Raw genomic sequence first — 8,627 nt, forward strand, 5'->3', positions numbered from 1 at the left:
GAATACTTTCCGAATGAACTGCAGCTGCAACATTCACACAGATACAAATGGTATAAAAGATCTCAATTACATTTTCATTTAAAAGCTACAAGTTTAAACCTACCTCTTGTTTTGCTGCGTCAGGCCTCAAGATGGAGCGGGAGAATTTGAGAATGATCTTGGGTTTGTTTTTTGCTTCCCTTCGGGCCGTGCTGATGTCTAGAAACTACTGATACCTGGCTAGAAACACTTTCACTGTCAGCAGAGTTGTGTCCATTTCCTGTGGATTGTTTCTTTCCTCTGCTGGTGGTGTTTTTTCTTCTTCGTTGGTTTTCTACCTGGTTTGTTGTTCTTCTTCGGGTTGTTCTGGTTAAGTCTGGGAGCACAGAGAGACAGTTGATCCTTTGTCAGTCTGTGGAGTCTCAAGATGGGTAAAGAAACAGCAGCGGACATCTTGAGTTGATTCAGGTTAACGCTGTGCAGAGAATCTCCTTCCTCCATTTTGAGTTGATTCAGGTTAACGCTGTGCAGAGAATCTCCTTCCTCAATTTTGAGTTGATTCAGGTTAACGCTATGCAGAGAATCTCCTTCCTCCATTTTGAGTTGATTCAGGTTAACGCTATGCAGAGAATCTCCTTCCTCCATTTTGAGTTGATTCAGGTTAACGCTATGCAGAGAATCTCCTTCCTCCATCTTGAGTTGATTCAGGTTAACACTATGGGGAGAATCTCCTTCCTCCATCTTGAGTTGATTCAGGTTAACGCTATGCAGAGAATCTCCTTCCTCCATTTTGAGTTGATTCAGGTTAACGCTATGCAGAGAATCTCCTTTCTCCATTTTGAGTTGATTCAGATTAACACTATGGGGAGAATCTCCTTCCTCCATTTTGAGTTGATTCAGATGAACACTATGGGGAGAATCTCCTTCCTCCATCTTGAGTTGATTCAGGTTAACACTATGCAGAGAATCTCCTTCCTCCATTTGAAGTTGATGTAGTTAACCTGGGCAGAGAAACTTGTTCTGTTAAACTAACGGCCTTCATATCAGTAAATGTTTCAAACTTCCAGGGTCTTACAGCTCTAGGCTGGTGCCATGTGGGTAACTGTGATGGCTTGTCTTCTCCTTATAAGACAGCTCTAGGCTGGTGCCATGTGGGTAACTGTGATGGCTTGTCTTCTCCTTATAAGACAGCTCTAGGCTGGTGCCATGTGGGTAACTGTGATGGCTTGTCTTCTCCTTATAAGACCGCTCTAGGCTGGTGCCATGTGGGTAACTGTGATGGCTTGTCTTCTCCTTATAAGACCGCTCTAGGCTGGTGCCATGTGGGTAACTGTGATGGCTTGTCTTCTCCTTATAAGACAGCTCTAGGCTGGTGCCATGTGGGTAACTGTGATGGCTTGTCTTCTCCTTATAAGACAGCTCTAGGCTGGTGCCATGTGGGTGATTGTGATGGCTTGTCTTCTCCTTATAAGACAGCTCTAGGCTGGTGCCATGTGGGTGATTGTGATGGCTTGTCTTCTCCTTATAAGACAGAGCTGGTCATCATCTGTAAGAAGTAATGGAAAGACATGTAAGAATAAAGAAGAATATCAACTAGACAAAATCCAATTGACAAAATCAGAATAAGGGAATCCAAGGCCTGTTCGCCCCGCTATTATCCAGAAGGTGAGGTCCATACAGGTGCATCAAAGCTGGGACCGAAAGATTGAAAAACAGCTTCTATCTCATGGCCATCAGACTTTTAAATAGCTATCTCTAGCAGGCCTCTATCCAGTATCCTGCCCTGAACTTAAGTCATTTTCACTAGCTGACTATCACCCAATTACTCATCTCTGCACCTTAGAGGCTGCTGCCCTATGTACATAGACAGGGAACACTGGTCACTTCAATAATGTTTACATACTGTTTTACCCATTTCATAAGTACAGTATATTCTAGTCAAGTACATCTTATTCAACTATTGCTGTACATACAGTGCCTTCAGAATGTATTCAGACCCCTTGAATTGTCCACCTTTTGTTACATTAAATCCTTACTCTAAATTGAAGAAAAAAATATACTAAAATCCTCAGCCATCTACACACAATACCCAATAATGACAAAGCAAAAACAGGTTTTTAGAAATGTTTGCAAATAAATAAAAATGTATTTACAAAAGTATTCAGACCCTTTGCTCTGAGACTCGAAATTGAGCTCAGGTGCATCCTGTTTCCATTGACCATCCTTGATGTTTCTACAATTTTGATTGGAGTCCACCTGTGGTAAATTCAATTGATTGGACATTATTTGTAAAGGCACACACCTGTCTATATAAGGTCCCACAGTTGACAGTGCATGTCAGAGCAAAAACCAAGCCATGAGGTCGAATGAATTGTCCTTAGAGCTCTGAGACAGGATTGTATCGAGGCACCGATCTGAGGAAGGGTACCAAAACATTTATGCAGCATAGAAGGTCCACAAAAACACAGTGGCCTCCATCATTTTTAAAATGGAAGAAGTTTGGAACCACCAAGATTCTTCCTAGAGCTGGCCGCCTGGCCAAACTGAGCAATCTGGGCCTTGGTCAGGGATGGTCACCTGACAGAGCTTTAGAGTTCCTCTGTGGAGATGGGAGAACCTTCCAGAAGGACAACCATCTCTACAGCAACAACAAATACAGGTGTGCCAAGCTTGTAGCATCATACCTTAGTCATTATGTGATATTGTGTGTAGATTGAAAACGATTTTAGAATAAGGCTGTAACCTAACAACATTTGTAAAACGTCAAGGGGTCTGAATTCTTTCTGAAGGCACTGTATATGGTAGAGACATAGAATTTGGACTATCGTTTTTCTGATGCAATTCTCTATTGAACATTGTCATAAACATTGAATGAAATAATGTTTGAACACTCTACAGTATCCTTCGCTCCCACCTGCCGAACACTTGCCTTCACCGTCGTTAACAGAACTGCGGGAAAAGATTGCCCAACAGGTGGAGGTGAATTGACACTGGCTAGCTAGCTACTTTTGTCACCCCTGCCTCTTCTTATTTATCTGTGGAATACATTCCTACCGTATGAGAACTGTTTGCTTGCCAAATGCTAGCCAGCTAGCTAATATTTAGAATGAAACATGTTTGGCTACAGTTATGGTAGCCGTTTTACAATCGCTTTAGCTTTGCTTTCTAGCTTGATGGTTAGCGCCAGAGGTTAGCTATAGTATTTAGCTACTGCCAACATGTTGTTGTTGTCGTGTAATTATCATATTTTGCCTGGTCCACTGCAGAATGGATGATGGCATTTGAATACAACTTGGGAAAAGGGATTCCGGACACATTTAAATCTAAGTATAGACACATGCAGTGGTGTGTGTTCATGGTTGCCAAGGGAAACCACCCTAAAAAATTGACCGAGAAAAAAAAAAAACTTTTTGCTTTGTCTTTTCATAATTTTCCTTCAATTTGCAAGAGGCTGAATGTATCTCACCCGAGAAAGCATCCAAGCAAGTGAAACAGTGCCCCCCTGTCCCTGTATGTGTAGGCCATCTATCTGATGCTGTCTGCTCAGAAAGACTATGACATTGATGCTAGCCGTAGCTGAATGCAAGGGAAGCCAGCAAGCATTTGGCCTCCCGTGATTAAAAAAAGTATAAAATAGTAGCCAAACAGCATTGAGCTAAACTGAGTGAGCTCAGCTGTGAATGGTCCTGGCACACCAAAAAAAAGGGTCAACGGATGCCAGTTTGGATTTGGCTTCACTCCTATCACATCAAGAGAAATAAGTAATTGACAGAAACAACATGAATTGTTGCATCTCGTTGTGTTGTTGGCCTTCGGTGTTCTAGCTAGCTAGATAAAATTGGCCTGTTCCTAAATTAGACATGGATGGAGATAGGGATTTGGACTTGTGGTTTTACTTAATTCTCCATACTGGCCAATGATTATAAGGATGGAAGTTCAATATGTAGCTAGATGTAGAAGGCTAATGTTAACTAGCTAACATTGCCCATGAAAGGAAGTTAGGATGATGAGCCAGCATTTTAGCCAGGTAGCACAGGACAACAAAAAATGAAAGTGTTTACTGTATGACCGTCATAGACCGTTTCATCAACATGGAAAACGAAGAGGAAGGCATTGTTCTCTAGAACTGGGGAGAGTCTACATGTTTTTCTACTTGCATGATAGCACACACAAAGCAGAACCATGGACTGCCACATCATATTTAGCTTACGTTGATTGAACAAAATGGTTTTTCAATACCTTTTATTGTCACTGTCCTAGACTAATAAGCACACGTGATTTGATGATGTTGACCTGGTGCTGGAATAGTGGAGGCCGCTCCTGTTTTCTTTGCGACTTGCGGTAACTCTCCGTGGTTCTAAATTCAGTAGTTGTTTAGTAGTTTGAAAATGTGGGAAACATTCATTTGCTTGACCATGATGTAGGTCAAGCAAGAGTTTGTTAGATGCAATATGCTTTGTGGACTTGTGAATGGTTTTGTGATGAAACAAAGGTGTGGTTGAATATTCTGCCACTGTCTTCTTATTGAGGCAAGGCATATGACCTAACAGGTTTTAGAGCAAACAATGCAATCATCACAACACAGGTTGCAATATGTGTCATATACGTGTCATAATGGCCATAAAAACACGGAAATGGTTCCAAAGGTTTTTCCGCCATTCATTTCTCACATTCAAATGAATTGTGTGTTTGGTGTTTTATTTATTTTACTAGGCAAGTCAGTTAAGAACAAATTCTTAATTTCAATGACGGCCTAGGAACAGTGGGTTAACTGCCTGTTCAAGGGCAGAACGACAGATTTTGTACCTTGTCAGCTCGGGGATTTGAACTTGCAACCTTTCAGTTACTAGTCCAATGCTCTAACCACTAGGCTTACCTTACGTTTTGATAGCCTTGGAATTCTCTCTTGGACAAGGAGTTTTATCACTATATTCACCTCAATTTACTCCCCAAAATGTGCTATGCTAATTATTGATAAAAGTTATCTTGTCCGAGAGACCGTTGTTATCAAAATGTCACGCCAGGGTAAGCCTACACGAAACACTGACCTTTTATATGAAGTAGTTCTAAATTCCCAGATGGAAAAATGAATTGTGAAAAAACGATTGGAACCATTTCCAGGTTTTATGACTCATGAAGAAGGAACAATGAGACAGATGTATAAATGTGGATGTATAAATGTGAAGCTTGGTGTTTCCACTCACTACCAAATACGGAATTACAATTAATATGAGGAAATCAGTCAATTTAAATAAATTCATTAGGCCCTAAGCTATGGATTTCTCATGACTGGTAAAACAGATATGCATCCGTTGGTCACATTAGATTTGTTTAAAAAATGGGCCTCAGGATATCGTCACAATATGTTTGTGCAATCAAATTGCCATCGATAAAATGCAATTGTGTTCGTTGTCCCTAGCTTATGCCTGCCCATACCATAACCCCATCGCCACCATGGGGCACTTTTCACCACGTTGACGTCAGCAAACCGTTCGCCCACTCAAACGCCATACATGTGGTCTGTGGTAGTGAGGCCGGTTGGACCTACTGCCAAATTCTCTGAAGTGAAGTTGGAGGTGGCTTACGGTAGATAAATGAACATTAACTTCTCTGGCAACAGCTCTGGTGGACATTCCTGCAGTCAGCATACCATTTGCACGTACCCTCAAAACATGAGACATCTGTGGTGTTGTGTGATATAAGTGCATGTTTTCGAGTGGCCTTTTATTATCCCCAGCACAAGGTGCACCTGTGTAATGATCATAATCAGCTTGTTGATATGCCAGACCTGTCCAATGGATGGATTATATTGGCTAAGGAGAAATGCTCACTAACAGTGATGTAAACAATAGTTCAGCAAATTAAAAATGGGACCAACAGTTTAATGCGTTTATATTTTTGTTCATTGTATGAGCAGAACTGTCCGAGTCTATATTCAAGTAATACAAATAAATTACCATCGACCACGCCCATAAATTGGGGGAAACAATAATTATTTCCCATTCACCACCATCTTCGACGTTGATTTTACAACAATAACAAAACATGTTCAATGTACATGGAACCAGATAAAAACTCCCGACCTGCGGTCGCAAACAAGGAAATAAAGCCTGTGTGCCTTCAGTCTATTCGCCATTGGAGAGTGGGAAATGCAGGGAGCAGGTGTCCAAGTACAGTAGGCAACACGTAGCTATGTGTGTGAAAAATATGTGATCACAGGTAATAGATTTAACTTGTTTAGTATAGTTCATGTGTAACTCCACTCGCTACTTGTAGCTGTATAGTCTATGTGTTGTTGGTCGTGGTTTGATTATGTCCCGGTCGGAAGCTAGCTACAGTAGCTAGCTGCTAACGTTATTAGGTGAAAAGGGGCACGAGGGAAGCCCTAAATTATTAAATTTGTCTAACCAGGCAAGTCAGTTAAGAACAAATTATTATTTCCAATGACGGCCTACCCCAGGCTAAACCCGGACGACGCTGGGACAATTGTGCGCCGCCCTATGGGACTCCCAATCACGGCCGGATGTGATCCAGCCCGCATAGACAACAACTGCATTAACTGTCAAGTCTAGAAACGGACAGTCTACCTGCAGAGACGGAGGCAGCAATCTTCAGCGGGTATGAGTGATCCGAGTTGGTCCGACAAGCTAGTACATTTATCTCTGAGAAATAATTACGATCCCTGTTTGTAATAAACACTGTTATCCATACACAGGGTTGCCAGGTCATGTGAAAAACCTGGGCAAAAGACCTGAAACGAGGACAATTTTTTTTTTCACATCAAGAGATGAGTTGTAATAAAGCATTTTCCCATAACGTTATTAGCCTATTAACAAGGAACATAGACGTAACTACATGCTAAATGTGTTATGCGTGAAGCAACGCAGAGTGCCTGGATAAAACCTTATTGGACATATACTACAAACCTCCGGGGTGCCTTATTGCTATTATAAACTGGTTACCAATGTAAAAGTTGTCATACCCATATGGTATATGGTCTAATATACCACAGCGTTCAGCCAATCAGCATTCAGGGCTCGAACTCGGGTTATAATTGTAAATAAATCACTTTTGTGCATAACTATAGATCAATACACATAGTTTGAGTGATGAAAGTTGGACAATGTTCAGGGACGGAGGATCTACAAATCTGAGCGAGAAACACTTGGATGGAAAAAAAAACCTGAATGTTTGGCTATTTTCTGTCAATTGTGCTGTTCGTATGAAGCCAGATGTTAAGATGACAAACTGTTATAAATTGACCATTTGTGAGATTGCCTTGTCATTTTAATAAGCAAAGGCTACAAACTAAAATCTGGGGTTATGATTGTAATTCAACTTCGCCATGGTTTGCTTAGATGCAGGTATTTGCTTAGATGTATCCTATAGCCCCTGATAGGCCTACATCTAATTTCAGATAGTCTACAGTAGACCAGGCAAAATGTAAACTGAACAATTTAGCGTATTGCTTAGTTCAAATTAATACTCATTTATTCTACATGAATAGCTTGGCGATTTGAGGTAAGAAGTGCTTGTGTTTCCCTATAACCTGCTGGGAAATTTATTTTTTTAAGAGAAATGCCATGGCGACCGCGGTGCAACTTAGAAGTAGCCCAAAAACCCACAACCAATACATTTTTACCCGTGACATCATTTTCAAAGTTGCCCAATTGTCAAAACTGCAAACATGGCAACCCTGAACAGACAGATCAAAGGAAGTTGTGACTGCTTCTGCTGCTCTTCTTGGTCAAGACATCCACATTACTGCCACCTAGCGGAGCGGAGGAATTAGACATTTAGTTCCATTTAATACATGTACAATACCAATTAGATAGATTCTTATGGGTTTCCCCTATTCATCTGTGCGTGTACGATCTACAATCATTACCTCTACATAAACCTTAGAGACAGTATAAACTGAGTGTACAAAACATCAAGGACACCTTCCTAATATTGAGTTGAACCCCAGCCACCACTTTTGCCCTCAGAACAGCCTCAATTCATTTGGACACGGACTCCACAGAGACGCTGGTCCATGTTGACTCCAATGCTTCCTACTGTTGTGTCAAGTTGGCTGGATGTCCTTTGGGTGGTGGAACATTCTTGATGCACACGGGAACTGTTGAGTGTGAAAAACCCAGCAGCGTTGCAGTTCTTGACACAAACTGGTGTGCCTGGCACCCACTACCATACCCCATTCTTTAACCTGTCTCCTCCCCTTCATCTTTAACCTGTCTTCTCCCCTTCATCTTTAACCTGTCTCCTCCCCTTCATCTTTAACCTGACTCCTCCCCTTCATCTTTAACCTGACTCCTCCCCTTCATCTTTAACCTGACTCCTCCCCTTCACCTTTAACCTGACTCCTCCCCTTCACCTTTAACCTGTCTCCTCCCCTTCAACTTTAACCTGTCTCCTCCCCTTCAACTTTAACCTGTCTCCTCCCCTTCAACTTTAACCTGTCTCCTTCCCTTCATCTTTAACCCGTCTCCTTCCCTTCATCTTTAACCCGTCTCCTCCCCTTCATCTTTAACCCGTCTCCTCCCCTTCATCTTTAACCCGACCCCTCCCCTTCATTTTTAACCCGACCCCTCCCCTTCATCTTTAACCCGACCCCTCCCCTTCATCTTTAACCCGACCCCTCCCCTTCA

At 41.8% G+C, this 8,627-nt stretch overlaps 1 long non-coding RNA gene across 1 annotated transcript; it reads right to left on the reverse strand.

Annotated features, from left to right (window-relative positions):
• Positions 1 to 354: 354 nt before the first annotated feature.
• On the reverse strand, positions 355 to 7,365 carry LOC116365158 (uncharacterized). Its single transcript, XR_004208066.1, has 2 exons — positions 6,567 to 7,365; positions 355 to 1,525 (listed from the first exon to the last, which is right to left on the reverse strand). It is a non-coding gene; the product is annotated as an uncharacterized LOC116365158 (long non-coding RNA).
• Between the last annotated feature and the right edge of the window lie 1,262 nt (positions 7,366 to 8,627).

The sequence above is a fragment of the Oncorhynchus kisutch genome, unplaced genomic scaffold (genome assembly GCF_002021735.2).
Source record: "Oncorhynchus kisutch isolate 150728-3 unplaced genomic scaffold, Okis_V2 scaffold1176, whole genome shotgun sequence".
NCBI classification, from domain to species: domain Eukaryota; kingdom Metazoa; phylum Chordata; class Actinopteri; order Salmoniformes; family Salmonidae; genus Oncorhynchus; species Oncorhynchus kisutch.